General features: G+C 40.9%; 1 protein-coding gene across 4 annotated transcripts in view; it reads right to left on the bottom strand.

The window, feature by feature from the left end:
• Nucleotides 1–19117, bottom strand: part of CCNY (cyclin Y) — a 228300-nt gene that overhangs the window by 93944 nt on the left and 115239 nt on the right. The window contains exon 2 of one of the 4 annotated variants that reach the window (XM_073334458.2): nt 4094–4187. The exons of the other annotated variants lie outside the window; for them this stretch is intronic. The gene's annotated coding sequence lies outside the window, so the exon portion shown is untranslated. The remainder of the gene's footprint in view (nt 1–4093; nt 4188–19117) is intronic. 4 annotated transcript variants of the gene reach the window in all.

Below are 19117 nucleotides of genomic sequence, written 5' to 3'. Positions count from 1 at the left end.
CCATTGGTGCTGCAGGCCCCGCACCACTCTCAGAACCAGCTGGGGCCCCGGGGGGGGGAGGGGGGGAGGAGGCACCGCAGAGGGCTCCATGCTTTGCCCTTGCCTCCAGGCATCATCCCCCCTCCCCCGCCATTGGCCGGGAACGGGGAACCACGGCCAATGGCAGCTTCGGGGGAAGTACCTGGAGACGAGGCAAGGGCAGCATGCAGAGCCCTGTGGCCCACCCCTGCCCCAGGGGCTGCGAAGGGATGTGGTGCTGGCCGCTTCCTGGAGCGGAGCGGCGCGGCACGGCACACCATGGGGCCAGGGCAGGCAGCCAGGGAGCCTGCCCTGGCCCCAGTGTGCGCTGCTGCCACCCTGGAGCTACTTTAGGTAAGCGGCGCTGGGCCGGAGCCTGCACCCCGAATCCCTCCTGCACCCCGGCCCCCAACTCCCTGCCCTAAGCCCCCTGCAGCCCCCTGCACCCCTTCTGCACCCCAACCCTCTGCCCTGAGCTCCCTCCCAGTCTGTATCCCTCCTGCACCCCTGCCCTGAGCCCCCTCCTGCACTCTGCACCCCTCCTGCACCCCAACCCCCTTCCCCAAGCCCCCTCATACACCCCGCACCCCTCCTCTGCCCCAATCCCTTGCCCTGAGCCCATCCCTGCACACCGCCCCCTCTCCTGCACCCCAACCCCCTGCCCCGGCCCTGCATACAATTTCCCCACCCAGATGTGGCCCTCGGCCGAAGTTTGCCCACCCCTGATCTAGATCATCCCTGAGAGGTGTTTGTCCAACCTGCTCTTAAAGTCCCCAATGAGGGAGATTCCACAACCTCCCTAGGCAATTTATTCCAGTGCTTAACATTTTTCCTAATGTCCGACCTAAACCATCCTTGCAGCAATGTAAGCCCATGGCTTCTTGTCCTGTCCTCAGAGGTTAAGAACAACAATTTTGTAGGATTGCTCCGCATGCTCCTCCTTGTAACCACCTTTTATGTATTCTCAGTCTTCTCTTCCCCAGACTAAACAAACCCAATTGTTTCAATCTTCCCTCATAGGTCATGTTTTCTAGACCTTTCATCATTTTTGTTGCTCTTCTCTGGACTTTCTCCAATTTCTCCACCTTTCCTGAAATGTGATGCCCAGAACTGGACATAATACTCCAGTTGAGGTCTAATCAGCACAGAGTAGAGAAGAAGAATTACTTCTCGTGTCTTGCTTACAACACTCCTGCTAATACATCCCAGAATGATGTTTGCTTTTTTTCCAACAGTGTTACACTGTTGACTCATATTTAGCTTGTGATCCATTATAACCCCCAGATCCCTTTCCGCAGTACTCCTTCCTAGGCAGTCATTTCCCATTTTGTATGTGTGCAACTGATTGTTCCATCCTAAGTGGATTACTTTGTATTTGTCCGTCTTGAATTTCATCCTATTTACTTCAGACTGTTTCTCCAGTTTATTTTGAATTTTAATCCTATCCTCGAAAGCACTTGCAATCCCTCCCAGCTTGGTATCGTTCACAAACTTTGTAAGTGTACTCTCTATGCCATTATCTAAATCATTGATGAAGATATTGAACAGAACCAGATCCAGAACCGATCCCTGCAGGAACCAACTCATTATGCCCTTCCAGCCTGACTGTGAACCACTGATAACTACTCTCTGGGAATGATTTTCCAACTAGTTATGCACCCACCTTATAGTAGTTCCATCTAGGCTGTATTTCCCAAGTTTATTTATGAGAAAGTCATGTAAGACAGTATCAAAAGCCTTACTACAGTCAAGATATACCATATCTACCACTTCCCCCCATCCACACGGCTTGTTACCCTGTCAAAGAAAGCTATCAGTTTGGTTTGACACAATATGATCTTGACAAATCCATGCTGACTGTTACTTCTTCACCTCATTATCTTCTAGGTGTCTGCAAATTGATTTCTTAATTATTTGCTCCATTATCTTTCCGGGTACAGAAGTTAAGCTACCGTGTCTGTAATTCCCCGGGTTGTTTTTATAGATGGGCACTATATTTGCCCTTTTCCAGTCTTCAGGAATGTCTCCCATCTTCCATAACTTTTCAAAGATAATTGCTAATAGTGCAGATATCTCCTCAGTCAGCTCCTTGAGTATTCTAGGATGCATTTCATCAGGCCCTGGTGATTTGAAGATATCTAACTTGTCTAAGTAATTTTTGACTTGTTCTTTTCCTATTTTAGGCTCTGATCCTACCTCATTTTCACTGGCATTCACTATGTTAGATGTCCAATAGCCACCAACCTTCTTGGTGAAAACCGAAACTAAAGTCATGTAAGCACCTCTGCCATTTCCACATTTTCTGTTATTGTCTTTCCCCCCTCATTGAGTAATGGGCCTACTCTGTCCTTGGTCTTCCTCTTGCTTCTAATGTATTTGTAGAATGTTTTCTTGTTAACCTTTATGTCCTTACCCAGTTTGACCTTGTTTTGTGCCTTGGCCTTTTTAATTTTGTCCCTACATACTTGTGTTATTTGTTTATATTCATCCTTTGTAATTTGATCAAGTTTCCACTTTTTGTAGGACTTTTTTTTTTTTTTTTTTTTGAGTTTTAAATCATTGAAGATCTCCTGGTTAAGCCAGGGCGGTCTCTTGCCATACTTCCTATCTTTCCTACGCAGTGAGATAATTTCCTCTTGTGCCCTTAATAATGTCTGTTTGAAAAACTGCCAAATGTCTTCAATTGTTTTTCCCCTTACACTTGCTTCCCATGGGATTTTACCTACTAGCTCCCTGAGTTTGCTAAAGTCTGCCTTCTTGAAATCCATTGTCTTTATTGTGCTGTTCTCCTTCCTACCATTCCTTAGAATCATGAACATTTCAAGATCACTTTCACTCAAGTTGCCTTCCACTTTCAAATTCTCAACCAGTTCCTCCTTATTTGTCAAAATCAAATCTAGAACAGCCTCCCCCTAGTAGCTGTCTCCACCTTCTGAAATAAAAAATTGTTTCCAATACATTCCAAGAACTTGTTGGATAATCTGTGCCCTGCTGTGTTATTTTCCCAACAGATGTCTGGGTAGCTGAAGTCTCACATCACCACCAAGTCCTGTGCTTTGGATGATTTTGTTAGTTGTTTAAAAAAAGCCTCATCCACCTCTTCTTCCTGGTTAGGTGGTCTGTAGTAGACCCCCCCACCATGACATCATCCTTGGTTTTTACCTCCTTATCTTTACCCAGAGACTTTCAACAAGTCTGTCTCCTATTTCCATCTCAACCTCAGTCCAAGTGTATACATTATTAATATATAAGACTTGATACAATCTTTAATTATATGACCAAACAATTTTTTTTTTGCACAGGACCCCTACCTCATTCAGTGCACAGTTTGGATGATGCTCACTTAATGAGCAGCTATTCAATATTTTGAGTTCTTTACTGTTCAATGTCTGACCTCCATGCTTTACTTACTGCACACTGTTCAGACCCTGCTCTATAGATAGAATTATTAATTTCCTCAGGATCTTTTATATGGCACTCATCACGATAGTATCTGAGTGTTTCACAAACATTAATTTATTTTCTTAACTCCCCTGTGAGGTGTGTGGACTGAGGTACAGAGATTAGGGACAAAAAGTATCCATTAATTCTGGGTAATACTGAGGACCTGATTTTTCAGAGTACTAAGTATTATACAGCACTTTATATGTTCAAAGCACAGAGCCCATTGGCTTCAATTGCAAGGACAAGAACTCAGCTCTTCTGAAAAAACAGACCCTAGGCACCCAGAAAGTCAGGAACCCAGAAAATGGAAAACACACAATTAGTGACACAAGTTTGGGTTAAGTGACTTGATTAGCATCACACAGGAACTCTGTGGCAGAGGCAGTGATAGAATCCAATTATCCACGGCAACATGCCACGGCCTTAAGCATGAGACTATCTTTTCTCTTTCTGCAATTCACTGCCTCTGCAGTTTCCACAGTATGCATCCGATGAAGTGAGCTGTAGCTCACGAAAGCCTATGCTCAAATAAATTGGCTAGTCTCTAAGGTGCCACAAGTACTCCTTTTCTTTTTGCGAATACAGACTAACATGGCTGTTACTCTGAAACCTGTCGTCATTTGCTACACACCTTCTAACTTCTGCAGTGATTGAGACGGGGTCCTCCTTTGCTACAATTCATCCCCAGAGCAGGTCCACTCTCTGTACGGAATGAGACAGGGGTCCTGTCACGGGGAAAAAAAATCAGAGTGACACCTTGTAATTAAAGACTATCATAATGCATATGCACAAGAGGGCTGAATTAATGTTGCAGACGTTCTGTTCAAAACTTAAAAAAAAACAACTGACAGCTGTCAGTGGTTTTCTTGCGCATTGATTCTTTATCTCCCAAAATAGTATCTGTACAATCTAGTATTCTACATGCTGCTCTGATATAAATATTGATTATAAAGGTTCAAAATATTTGTAAACTTCTCATGTCCTATTTATTGTTTATTACTAAATGAACATGCCACTTACAATAGTCTGAAGGGCTTTACATGCACTGTGACCTACATTTCAAAACAAGAACTGGTTTTTGAGGAACTGTAGTTTAAATGCTAAGATCCACTCCCATGAATTTTTCAAAGGTATAATCTCATTTAGTAGCATTATTCCTGGTTTACATCAGACTAAGTGTCAATTCAGGCCTAGAATTCCTTACAAAATTTCTGTCTGCTGGGTCCACTCAGCACTTGATCAAGATATAAGTGTGCCTTGAAATTGGAAAGAAACTAGCAAACACGCTTCGGATGGATTAACTAGTGCATGCAGGGTAGTGTGGTCTGCTATATAGTGAGAAAATGTTCTCATTTAGCTGAGAGCAATAAACTAGGCAATATAAATTAGTGATTTAATATTTTCAGACAACTGTGAGAATCTGGAGGCAACGGCCTTAAAGCTTTGAAATTAAAGAACGGCCTGTAACACAGAAAGAAAAGGAGTACGTGTGGCACCTTAGAGACTAACAAATTTATTTGAGCATAAGCTTTCGTGAGCTACAGCTCACTTCATCGGATGCATCTAAGTCTCTAAGGTGTCACAAGTACTCCTTTTCTTTTTGCGGATACAGACTAACATGGCTGCTACTCTGAAACCTGTAATACAGAGGTTTTCATGAAAGATTATGCTCCTGACCCAGAGATCTGGAAAATCAAATCCAGAGAACAGATATGGCACTGTTCTTCTGATCCTGTCCATACTATTTCATGTAGTATAGATACCGAATAGTCTTTGCTTTTATAATACAATTAATATTTAAGTCATAAATGAAAAGGATCCAGAATTTAATTGAGGTAAAAAAACAAATCGATATTTTGTGGAAAGGATTTTTTATAATTTTTTCTTGTTTTCATAACAGCTCAAATTTGGCAGTGAGAGTGCTCCAACGTGCAATGACTGGAAAGGCCAAAAAACCTAGAGCTGTCAATTAATCACAATGAACTCACGCGATTAACTCAAAAAAATTTATCGCAATTAATCGCAGATTTAATCGCACTGTTAAATAATAGAATACCAATTGAAATTTATTAAATATTTTGGATGCTTTTCTACATTTTCAAATATATTGATTTCAATTACAACACAAATACAAAGTGTACTGTACGCACTTTATTTTATTTTATTTTTATTACAAATATTTGCACTGTAAAAACAACAAAAGAAATAGTACTTTTCAATTCACCTCATACAAGTAAAGTAGTTTAATCTATCGTGAAAGCGCAATTTACAAATGTAGATTTTTTTTCTTACACAACTGCACTCAAAACCACAACAATTTAAAACTTTAGAGCCTGCAAGTCCACTCAGTCCTACTTCTTGTTCAGACAATCGCTAAGAGAAACAAGTTCGTTTACATTTACGGAAGATAATGCTGCCTGCTTTTTATTTACAATGCCACCTGACAGTGAGAACAGACGTTCACATGGCACTTTTGTAGTCAGCATTGCAAGGTATTTACACGCCAGATATGCTAAATATTCGCATGCCCCTTCATCCTTTGGCCACCATTCCAGAGTACATGCTTCCATGCTGATGACACTTGTTAAAAAAAATAATGCGTAAATTAAATTTGTGACTGAACTCCTTGGGGGAGAATTGTATATCTCCTGCTCTGTGTTTTACCCGCATTCTGCCATATATTTCCATGTTATAGCAGTCTCGGATGATGACCCAGCTTGTTGTTCGTTTTAAGAATGCTTTAACTGAAGATTTAACAAAATGCAAAGAACGTACCAATGTAAGATTTCTAAAGATAGTTACAGCACTCGACCCAAGATTTAAGAATCTGAAGTGCCTTCCAAAATCTGATCGGGACAGGATGCGGAGCATGCTTTCAGAAGTCTTAAAAGAGCAACACTCCAATGCGAAAGCTACAGAACCCAAATTACCAAAAAAGAAAATCAACCTTCTGCTCATGGCGTCTGACTCAGATGATGAAAATAAACATGCATTGGTCTGCACTGCTTTAGATTGTTATCCAGCAGAACCCATCATCAGCATGGGCACACATCCTCTGGAATGGCAGTTGAAGATGAAGGAACATATGAATCTTTAGGTTTCAGAGTTGCAGCCATGTTAGTCTGTATCCGCAAAAAGAAAAGGAGTATTTGTGGCACCTTAGAGACTAACAAATTTATTTGAGCACATCTAGCACTTAAATATCTTGCAATGCTGGTTACAACAGTGCCATGCGAACACCTGTTCTCACTTTCAGGTACATTATAAAGAAGAAGCAGGCAGCATTATCTCCTGCAAATGTAAACAAACTTGTTTGGCTGAACAAGAAGTAGGACTGAGTGGGCTCTAAAAAGTTTTACATTGTTTTATTTTTGAATGCAGGTTTTTTTGTACATAATTCTACATTTGTAAGTTCAACTTTTGTGATAAAGAGATTGCACTACAGTACTTGTATTAGGTGAATTGAAAAATACTATTTTTTATTTTTACCATGCAAATATTTATAATAAAAAATAAATATAAAGGGAGAACTGTACACTTTGTATTCTGTATCGTAACTGAAATCAATATATTTGAAAATGTGGAGAACATCCAAAAATATTTGTATAAATAGTATTCTATTATTGTTTAACAGCACGATTAATCGCGATTAATTTTTTTAATCACTTGACAGTCCTAAAAAAACCTAACGTATTTCCTTTAGATTTTGTACTAGGAAGTCTGACAAATGGTGCTGTGCATATGAACAGTATGTGCACCTCTCTGTGGGCCTGACCTTACTCCCACTGAAGTCAACTGTAAAAGTTTTGCTCCTTACTTCAATGGAAGAAGGTTTAGAAACTGACAGAAGGTGGTCTTTTCTTTGAAAAGGATTACAGATAAATTTCTTCACAGCAATACATGGCATATTTCACTGTCACAGATCAGGGTGAGCTGTACCTCTGACACCTCTCTGGCCTCCCCCCCACATGTTAGACCCCATGCCTGCATCTCTCCCAGAGTGCAGTCCCACAATTCTCCCACTCCTAGACCTGGTTCCTGGCACAGTACCCTGCGAATTGCCCAGGATTACTCCCAACAGGTCCACTGGGTTTGGGTACCTGCAGTTATTTCCTGTCGGAGCACATGACCAGTGATGAATACAGTGACCCAAAACAGCCTTCTTAAAACAAGTATTGTTTAATCTTAACAGTAAGAATAGCAAAGCAGAAGAGAAAAAAGAGGAGTTGTTTTTTAAACAGAGCTTACACACCTCTATCTAACCTAAAGTATGACCATCCCAAAACATTAGCGATCTATGATCGCAACAAAAATGATTAGGGGTCTGGAACACATGAGTTATGAGGAGAGGCTGAGGGAGCTGGGATTGTTTAGCCTGCAGAAGAGAAGAATGAGGGGGGATTTGATAGCTGCTTTCAACTACCTGAAAGGGGGTTCCAAAGAGGATGGCTCTAGACTGTTCTCAATGGTAGCAGATGACAGAACGAGGAGTAATGGTCTCAAGTTGCAGTGGGGGAGGTTTAGATTGGATATTAGGAAAAACTTTTTCACTAAGAGGGTGGTGAAACACTGGAATGCGTTACCTAGGGAGGTGGTAGAATCTCCTTCCTTAGGAGTTTTTAAGGTCAGGCTTGACAAAGCCCTGGCTGGGATGATTTAACTGGGAATTGGTCCTGCTTCGAGCAGGGGGTTGGACTAGATGACCTTCTGGGGTCCCTTCCAACCCTGATATTCTATGATCCTATGATTCTATGCACAATAAGTTTCCTCAAAACCCCCTAACATCTGAAGGTCATTTTCTCCACTTTATCCAGCTGTGTCCTTCCTCAAAGGCATGTGTCTAATTAAACCCTCCTGAAGCTTTTGATTCTCCCAGCTCTCACAGGGACTGAGTCACTTTTGGGTAAAACTTGTCTCCAGGCCCAGCTGGGGACTGAGTAAAGGCATCAAAGTGAATTGCTTTGCATTGTTCCTCAAGTGTTTGCAGAGAGGGGAATATCAGGATTCATCTCCCCTTTCTTGGGTGCATTTCCTGAAAAACCTGCTAGTGAATTAATAGGCATATAATAACCACCACACCAACAGTCAAAATACAGTATTCATAAATTATTATGGGTAGCTACATGTTCTCACATCCATACCATGGGCTGCTGAACCAGAGAGTATATTTAGAGACTATGCCGGTGTATACTGCAAATTGGTTGTAGGCAAAATTAGTGACAAACCATCTTGTACTATAATATTTTTAGAAAAACATTTTAACAATCATCACCAATGACCCTTATGCTTATTTTTAAGCATAAATTTGATCTAGTTGGTATTAGTGAAACCAGGTGGAATGATTCCCACAATTAGAATGTTAAAAATCAATGGTCCTAATCTATTTAGGAACGATCGAGTGAGCAAAAGGACAGAGGAAGTTGCACTCTGTCAAAATTGGCATTACCTATTTCTGAGTCACTTATAACTTAGAAGAAAAATATCTTGAATGCTTATGGATCAGTGTCTTACTAGATAAAAAGCACAAGATGAGGTATTAGTTGGTGTCTGCCACAGATCACCAAATCACTAAGGAACAGGACTGACCACTTCTTTACGCACCTATCTTTAATGTGTAGGGGAAAAAAGCAGTGTGATCAGTGGGGACGTCAATGTGGGTGACATATGCTGAAGGTCTCATGCTGCCAGTACCTGGAATTTCTAAATATTACAGATGAAAGTTTCCAAACTCAAAAAATGTTGCGTCCAACATGGGAAAATTCTACATTAAACCTTGTCTTGACAGATAAAGAGGAACTGATCAGAAAATTGAAAATTAATGGTAACTTCGTTACAAGTGATTATGACTTCATCACACTTATAATGTGTAAGCAGAATAAAGTCCAGACCAGTGATATATATACTTGGTGTTTTAAAAGGGCCAGTTTTGCAATGCTGAATACAATGAGCCAAATCAACTGGGAGGACCAATTTAATCAGAAATTTGTGAATGATATTTGGGAATTGTTTAACAACACTTTACTAGATACCCAGACAGCCATAATCAAAGAAGAAAACATACAGGTTAAAAAATGACCTGGTTTAGAAGGGAAGTGAAAGCAGCTATAAAAAATAATATATAACAAACTGAAGAAAGGAGAAGTTGTTAGTAATGAATATAAATCAGAAGTTAGGAATTGCAGAAAACTGATAAAGGAAGCAAAGTAATATGAGGAGAAATCTATGGCCAGCAGGACAAGAAGAAGTGTATTAGGAAGTAAAAGAATCTTAACAATGGTTTTGACCCATTACTGTATGGAAATGGTAGAATTTTAAATAATACAGAAAAGGCAGAAGTGTTCAATATATATTTCTATTGTGTATTTTGGGGAAAAATGAGAGAGTCATATCATATAACACACTTTCTATTTCACAAGTATCTCAGGAGGAGTAAACAGCAACTACTAATGTTAGACATTTTTAAAACAGATCTTGCATCCAAGAGTTTTAAAAGAGCCAGCTGAGAAGCACACTAGACCATTATTGCCGATTTTTAATATGTTTGGAACACTGGAGAAGTTCCAAAAGATTGGAGGAAAGCTAAGGTTGTACCAATATTTTAAAAGTGTAAACAGGATGAACAAGGAATTATAGGCATATCAGTCTGAAATTAATTCCTGGCAAGATAATGGAACAGCTGATTCAGGGCTTGTTTAATTAAGAATGAGAGAAGAGTGATATAAATAATGCCAATCTATATGGGTTTATGGAAAATAAATCCTGTCAAATTAACTTGCTATGTTTTTGTAATGAGATTACTAGTTTGGTTGATAAAGGTAAAAGTGTTGATATAATATACTTTGACTCAGTACTGCATAACATTTTGATTAAAAACTATAAAGATAGGAAATTAATATGGCACACATTAATGGATTAAAAGATGGCTAACTGAAAGGTCTCAAAATGTAATTATAAATAGGGAATCATCATCAAGCAGGTATGTTTCTGGTGAGGTCCCCCTGTGGACCTGGTGCTACCTAACATTTTGATTAATGACCTAGGAAAAAACAAATCGCTGATAAAGTTTGCAGATAACATAAAAAATGGGAGTGTGGTAAATAATAAAGAAGATGGGTCACTGATACAGAGCAATCTGGATCAGCTGATAAGCTGGGCGCAAGCAAACTATTCATTTTAATATGGCTAAATGTAAATGTATATATCTGGGAACAAAGAATGTAGGCCATACTTCCAGAATGACAGGTTTCAGAATAGCAGCCGTGTTAGTCTGTACTCGCAAAAAGAGAAGGAGTACTTGTGGCACCTTAGAGACTAACCAATTTATTTGAGCATAAGCTTTCGTGAGCTACAGCTCACTTCATCGGATGCATAAAAGTGGAAAATGCAGTGAGGATGTTTTTATACACACAGACCATGAAAAAATGGGTGTTTATCACTTCAAAAGGTTTTCTCTCCCCCCACCACACTCTCCTGCTGGTAATAGCTTATCTAAAGTGATCACTCTCCTTCCAGAATGGGGAACTCTATCCTGGGAAGCAGTGACTCTGAAAAAGATTTGGGGGTCGAGGTGGATAATCAGTTGAATTTTGAGCTCCCAGTGCAACACTGTGACCACAAGGGTTAACGTGATCCTCGGATGCATAAACAGGGGAATAGAGTAGGAGAAGAGAGGTTATTTTACCTCTATATTTTTCACGCAATGTGGAGTTCAATTTCCTTCAGCTATTTTTCTTTCAATATCGATGCTTAAATGCTTTTATATTATTTATAAAGATGATCACAAAGAAAATATTCACTAAGAATATATCTATGCAAGCAAATTCAGACCTGTACTTCTCCAATGATGCAATGATCCAATGTTGATAGTAACAACAGAGAAATGGTAGTTAGACAACACACTGGTTAAAATTACCTGCTTCTGGAAAACTGCCTGCCCCTGACAGTAGAAAATTAAGTATCTAAAAAGTGCAAGTTTGGGCAAGATCAAAGATATAAATCGCTAACCAAAACCAGAAATACTCATATGCTAACAGCCTAATTATTAACAGAAAATATATGAGGTTCATTGATGATAGATGTTGATGTGTTCTCTTATTTTGTTATGTTTCCATTGCTCTACCTATAGGAGAGAGTCCAATAAAAGTTACAGAAATTACACTGAAAAAGAGAATTTATAATATAGTACCCACTTAATCAGAATGGCTGCTTCATCCACTCTCCTCCAAGAGAACCAATTTACTCTAACGACAGTGAACAGCAGCCAGAGTCACAGCAGTGCTTCCACCTAATAGGAATGCGTTTAGCAAGCATCAACGGGTCAAGTGATGTTTAACCAGGTACTAAATGGATGTGAAATTCTCCTGTCTGAGCACCTTTAAATACAGAAATTGCCCCATAAAGATAAAATGCAGTAACACACTTTTATTCAAGACAGAACGTTATCATTTTAGGTCTTCTCAGACTTTTTCCTTTAAATCAGGACTGGCAGTTAATTAGCACAAGAAAGTCCACTGGAGTGTTCCAGTGTACACACTACTGGACATGTATTGGTGCTTTCAATCTTCTTAAATGGAGTAACTGCAACTTCATGCATTTACGCACAAAAACTTGTAAGTTTTGTTCCATGATGTGGGGATTCAGGCGTTCCTAGCATGTATCCCATTATCGACAATGGGTGCCAGGTAGTTAGCTGAACTTCAAATCAACTTCTCAAAACCCCAGTAAGTTGTGATCCCAAAACCAACACTCATAAGGCAGAGTAGGAGAGCCAATGATTACAATCCTAGATACTGACAGCTCTACTCCCTTCCAGGGTCACTGGAATACCTGGTCTAATCAAGCACAAAGCAGGAGGACTCCTTTATTCACGGGGTCAGAAGGGACCACTGTGATCCTCTAGTCTGAACTGCATATTCACCACACCCATCACTGAAATAGACCCTATCCTTTGGCTAAGTTACTGAAGTCCTCAAATCATGGTTTAAAGACTTCAAGTTACAAAGAATTCACCATTTACATTAGATTAAACCTGCAAGTGATTCATGCCCCAGGCTGCAGAGGAAGGTTAAAAACCACCAGGGTCTCTGCCAATCTGATCTGGGGGGAAATTCCTTCCCAACCCCAAATATGGCAATCAGTTAGACCCTTAGTATGTGGACAAGACCCACCAGACAGATAACTGGGAAAGAATTCTCTGTAGTAACTCAGAGCCCTCCCCATCTAGTGTCCTGTCTCCAGCCGTTAGGGATTTTTGCTACTGGCAGTCACCAATGGGCCACATATCACCACAGGCAGTCCCATCATACCATCCACTGCATGAACTTACAAAGCTCAATCTTGAAACCAGTTAAGTTTTTGACCCCACTGCTCCCCTTTGGAAGGAACTACTGGGACCTTCTTGAGCGAGTGGGAGGTGACATGGCTAAGTAGTTTTACGCTAAATCACTCTCCTCCATAGGCCTAGAAGTGTCAACTTTCCAAGAACAGTTTTATTGCACTGTACAGACTTTCAGCCTTAGAACATTGACTTGACATGCATTTGACCTGACAACTGGCAATTCTGGGAAGGAAGGGGGAAAAGGGTTGTTGACATCTTGTGTTTCAACCACAGCACCCAAAACACAGCTAGATCTGAGGTGATATAGAAAGAGTCCAAACCAAAATATACAATCCAGTCATTTGCCCATTGACGGCAATGACAAGGTGGCCTCACATTAAAGACATTTGGCATTTAAAGTGTTCCAATTTTTCTGGCCCGAATAACACTCACTTTCCATTTAGTAACACATATCTCTCCTGTCCACTCTGAGATTAAAGATGGGTAAGTAAGTCAGACATTCAACTCTTCCACCTACTAACACACATTTGGACACAAGCCAATACTATCTTTAAAAGTATACATGCCTCTTTTGTAAGATGACTACAAGTGCTGCTATTTTGAAAAAAAGTTTTGTAAAAAGCGTCAGAACAATGGAAAATTTTGATTTAAAAAAATAATACACAGATTTGGAAACCATCCATGATTTTTTGCAATATTTTCTATCTCATGATCTCACTTGTATGGTGGAGCATAAGCTGGACGGGGCATTGCTTCTGGAGAGCAGGGCCTATATTTTTTGTAGTGTCCTGCAGTTTCTGAGTATGTGGATGGGCATAAGAAAGGGATGGAGAGACTAATGGGGTAAATTAGAGAAGAGAAATGTAAAACTCAGATTGTGGAGGGAGATAAATGAAAAGACAAAATACAGGAGAGGCAGTAGTGGACAAAATATAGGGAAAAAGAGAGTGAGAGAAGATGGGGAAGAGTGAGTGAGAGAAGAAAAAGAAAAAGACACTTAAGACAACTCAAGAAAAGATACAGCATGATCTATCATAGAAAAAAGAAAAGAAAAAAAAAAGTGGAGCAAAGCCAGAGAAGGCAATAAGGTATAGCAAAAGCAAAGATGAGCTAGGTACAGCTGATCAAATAATATTCAAGTAAACAGACTATTCAACAGTTTTTACTGCTATTTGACAAATAATTTATTCAATTAACACTTTTTTGGTACTCTCTGATACCTCCACAGCTAGTGAGATTCTATTTGGTGAACATATTTGACAAATTCTAATGAAATTACTTGAATAATACTAGGACATTTTTTTTTATTTAGCTATTCAACCTTCCCTAGTAATAAGTCACCTTTTAAAATGAAAAAGCTCAGGAGGTCCTCCTGTTCAAAAAACATAGTTAACTATTTCCTCTTTCCCCCCAGCTGATGCATTATCCTTCTCTCAACACATGGAAGCAAATAAATAGCATTTTACCAAGTTTGGCAAGGAGGACACAGTACTGTTCTAATTTATGCTGGAGACCAGACTGTACTCTGGTTTACCACAGGATTGTAGAAGAACAAAGGACTTAAAATCACCTTTGTCCTCATCCACCTGGACCATAGTCTGAATCCAATCTGGAATCACTGTTCTCCACCAAAAGAATCCCTCATCTTCACTGTCTCCCCGATAATAATACTGCAACCCTCTGGCAGCTCCCAGCTTTACTTTAAATAACTAGAAGTGTTAATTTCACTTTGCTGTTTCTAATTTGTCCCTATTTTCCAGTTGCATGAAACACGCACAAGATCTGATTATGTAATCTCCAGATACGTGGGAGGGAACTGCAGTCTTGCCTGAAAAATCTCCTACTGCTTATGTATTCAAAAGCACAGCTGCATACATCTCAAAGGCATATCAATGTATCTGAGATTACAAGTGAGCCCTTACATTCTATATATTACAAAATGGACTACCAGATAAAGGGCAGAAGAGAGATTTAAATTATTTAAATAAAAAAAAAAATCTTGAACCAGATTTTCATCTGGGGTAAATGAGCACAGCTTCATTCAAGTTAATGGATCTGTACTAATTTATATTAGCTGAGGTTCTGGCCCCTTCTGGGTAGGTCTACTCTGAAAAGTAAGCCCAGGGTTCAAACTTAGGCTCAAGCCTAACCTCACTTCCATCTATACACAAATTGCGCTAACCCAGGGATCCAGAACCAGAGGGGTGGAAGATCTGAGGTCAAACTGGGACCCAGGTTCAAGCCCTACTGCTTTGCAGTGTAGATGCAGCTTTGGGAGTCACCAGAAGTATTCCACAATCACACGAACCAACTTTCTTTGTCCTCTGAACAGTCAAGTGGCCGACAGTGACGTTTTCCCACCCTGCAGCACAAACAACGGGCTAGAGTAGCCACATTTTGGGAAGTCTGGTATGTGGGTGTTTGGACTCAGGCCCTCATGCAGTGTAGACACTGAAGCCCTAGGCTGGGACCAAGGGTTCAACAATTCCTAATCCAAGGTTACAAATGAGTGGAGACACAAGCCCTAGGTTAACAAACCCAGGGGCTGCCAATTCAAGTTCTATTAGCCATGAGTTTAGATTGTAGCATAGACAAACCCTCTGTGAAGTTATTTTAATGGTCTCAATCCAACCGCCAATGGATAAAAAACAGGTTAGTTACCTCATGATATGGGTGCAGACATGAATTCCACATAGGTATGTGCATGCCCAGTGCATCGAAACTGGAGAAGTTTGCCTACTAGTACTTGTATAGGGAGTGCTCTAGCACTGTGGCCCTAACCCCCTTCCCTGGCTCTATAAGATTGGTGGTGCCCCGGTCCCACTCAGTTTCTTTGCACAGAACAACAAGAGGAGAGACTCCAATGCAGAGAGGACGGAGGGTGGGTCGTGGAATACCCATCTGCACCGACATCGCAAAGAACAGTTACCAAACAGGTAAGCAACCATTTTCTTGTTCGAGTGGCTGCAGATGTGTATTACACTTAAGTGACTTACAAGCTGTACACGTGGGAGGTGCGTCTCAGGATCTATTTAAACAATGACTGCAGGACTGACTTCCCAACGTCTGCATCTGATCTCAAAGCAGTCATGATAGCACAGCACTTGGCAAAAGCATATAAAGAGGACCAAGTGCCAGTCCTACAATGTCCAAAATTGAAACATCACTGAGGAATGCTAATCAATGTCACTTGAGCTCTTGTCAAACGGGCCCTGCAATCTCCATGGAGGCACAGTCTGAGCTATATCATAAGCGGTTGTAATACAGCACATTATTTACCTGGAAACCATTTGTGTAAAGACTGCCTTACCCTTCATTCATTCCACACAGGCAGTTGCAATAATGCTCTCCTCGATGCAGAACAGACAAAGTTTCGTTGCCTCCTGACAAAGCTGGCTAGAGCAATCTTCTCACTGGTTCTTCACAGTACATTGTGGTGGTATTGTCGGTGATTATGTAAACCGCCAAGTCCCTGTTGTGATTCTGAAAGGCTTGGTAGGCACTTTAAATAGCTCGCAGATCAAGGATGTTGATATGCAGGGAAGTTTCCTGTTCTGACCATAGCCCCTTAATTGTCAATGTCTCTAGATGAACTGCCCAGCCTGTAGAGGAGGCATAGGTGGCTGTAGTCCTGGTTAGTAGGGAACAGGGAAAATGGAGCACCCTGGCACACACTGCACTAAACATCTACCACTGTAAGGAGTCTAGCATTCTCAGAGGCACTCAGACCAGCCTCTCCAAAGAATGACAACTGGGATAACAAACCATCTTCAAACGAGTTACAGCTTATGACTAAGGCTCAGTTTTGCACGCTGGACTTTGTACATGCATGCAGCCATATGGCCTAACAAACTGGGGCATACATGGACCATGGTTGAAGGTTCAGACTGCAATGCCAGACATAAGCAGCGAATTGTTCAGAATTGTTCGTTTGGCAGAAAAGCTTTTGCACTCATAGAATCTAGAAGAGTGCCAATTAACTCAATTCTTTGAGTAGGTACCAATATTGAGTTTCCCTTGTTTAGGATGAGGCACAGAATAGACACAAAGAGATGTAGTGTGAACTGGACATTAGAGGAGGACTTCTCTGCATTTGCCTCACTAACCAGTTGCTAGACATGAATTCCCCTCTAACTGAGGTATGCTGTTGCCATGGTCACGCACTTGGTAAAAATACTGGGAGCCACAGACAAGCGACAGAAAGCACAATGTATTGATAGTGCTGACCTGCAATGACAAACCTCAGACACCTCAAATTGTCACATGAAAATAAGCATCCTGAAGATCCAGGGCAACAAACTAGTCAGGGGAAGAACAGCTGCCGGGATGACCACATGGAATCTCAAATATCTGATAAACTTGTTGAGATCAAAGATAGGTCTTATCCCACCTTTGGGTTTGTGGACACAGGTTCACTCATGATGGCTGACAGGAAGACAGTCGAAGAAAAACATGGCATGAAACAGAGATGGGTTGAATACTCCAGTCAGCTACTTAACAGACCATCCTCAATTGAAACAAGTGTTATTAACAAGATACCTTAAAAGCCTATTGAGCACCACCTTGACTCACTACCCTCACTTGAATCAACAGAAAAGGCAATCAGTATAAGCAGCTCAGCGAAGTCCTCAGGCAGAGATGGAATACCAGCAGAAATATATAAATCTGCTGGTCCAAAGGTGGCAACAACATTCCGGAAGATCCTTACTGACATCTGGGAGAATGAAGAAATGCCACAAGACTTCAAAGATGCTATAATTATTCCTTTATTTAAAAATAAAGGCAGCAAAAGCGTCTGTGATAATAACCGTGGGATATCTCTCCTATCTGTCGCTGGAAAACATCTTGGCTTGTCTCTTCCTGAACCAACGGATTTCATCCATCTCAGAAGCCAATCTACCCGAGGCTCAGTGTGGATTCAGAACTGGTTGTAACATCATAGACATGATTTTCAGTGTCAGGTAAATACAAGAAAAATGTATTGAACAAAACCTGGATCTGTTTAGCGTCTTCATTGATCTGACAACAGCATTTGATACAGTCAATAGAGAAGGACTATTGATCTTCAGCAAACTTGGTAAAGATCATTCATTTATTCCATGAGGGAATGCAAGGTCAGGTACTTTTTCATGACCATCTCACTGACTCCTTCCCATTTCAAATGGAGTCAAACAAGGCTGTATCCTTGCCCCTGCACTGTTCAACCTCTTCTTCACCCAAGTTCTCAACCATGCTACAAATAGGCTCCACAGAGGCATATACATCAGATACAGACATGACAGCTCAGTCTTCAGTCTCATAAGGCTTAAAGCCAAAATAAAAGTAACAGAACTACTACTGAGAAAAGCACTCTTTGCGGAGGATTGTGCCCTCCTAGCGCACACAGAGAGAGATCTCCAGTGCATCGCAGATCATTTCGCTAAGCATCCGAATAGCTTGGCCTCACAATCGGCCTGGAGAAAACTGTGGTGTTGCATCAGTCATCTTCACCGCTCCAGGCCATATCCCCCCGAGCATCTCCATTAGTGGAACTCAACAAAAGCAAGCTGGCAGGTTTACCTCTCTCAGTAGTTACATCTCCCATGATGGATCTCTTAACAAAGTGATCAAAAACACGATACAGGAAGCTTCCTGGTCACTAAGAAAGCTACATATCAAAGTCCTGAAATCCCACAACATAAGCCTCTCAACAAAAATAAAAAAATTTACAATGCTTTTGTGCTCTCATCTCTCCTCTACTTCTGAGAGACCTGAACACCATACAAATGGCATAACAAACAGCTAGAGGCCTTCCACATGCAGATTCTGCGTACCATTATGGGGATCCACTGGACAAAATTACCAACCCGGAGGTCCTCCAAAAGTCAAATGCCACAAGCATCAAGGCCATGCTGATAAAAGGCCAACTACGCTGGGTTGGACACATCATTAGGATGCCTGAACATCGACTCCCCAGAAAAATTTTCTGTGGAGAATTGTCACAAAGACACCAGAATCAAGGCCGCCCTGGAAAGCACTACAAGGACAACACCAAGAACAGCATACGCTTTGGTGCAATAAAACCGATGATCTTGAGAAGGCTGCATCTAATAGATTAGCATAGCAACACACAATACTCAGCTTTCCAAGCCTTTGAAGAGGACAGAAATAATCAAGTGTTAGCTACAAGGGAAAAGTGTCATACCACTATTATGGCTACCAAGATGCTCACCAATTGCTTTGTCTGCCCAAGCATGCACATCATTTCAGAGTCACTCTACAATCCACATAAAGAGATAGCATGAAAATATCATCATCGAACTGACACACTACGCAAAT

This window comes from Lepidochelys kempii, chromosome 2 (genome assembly GCF_965140285.1).
Source record: "Lepidochelys kempii isolate rLepKem1 chromosome 2, rLepKem1.hap1, whole genome shotgun sequence".
NCBI lineage: Eukaryota > Metazoa > Chordata > Testudines > Cheloniidae > Lepidochelys > Lepidochelys kempii.
The sequence above is the reverse complement of the archived record's forward strand: the minus strand, read 5'-3'. Positions and strand labels throughout refer to the sequence as shown.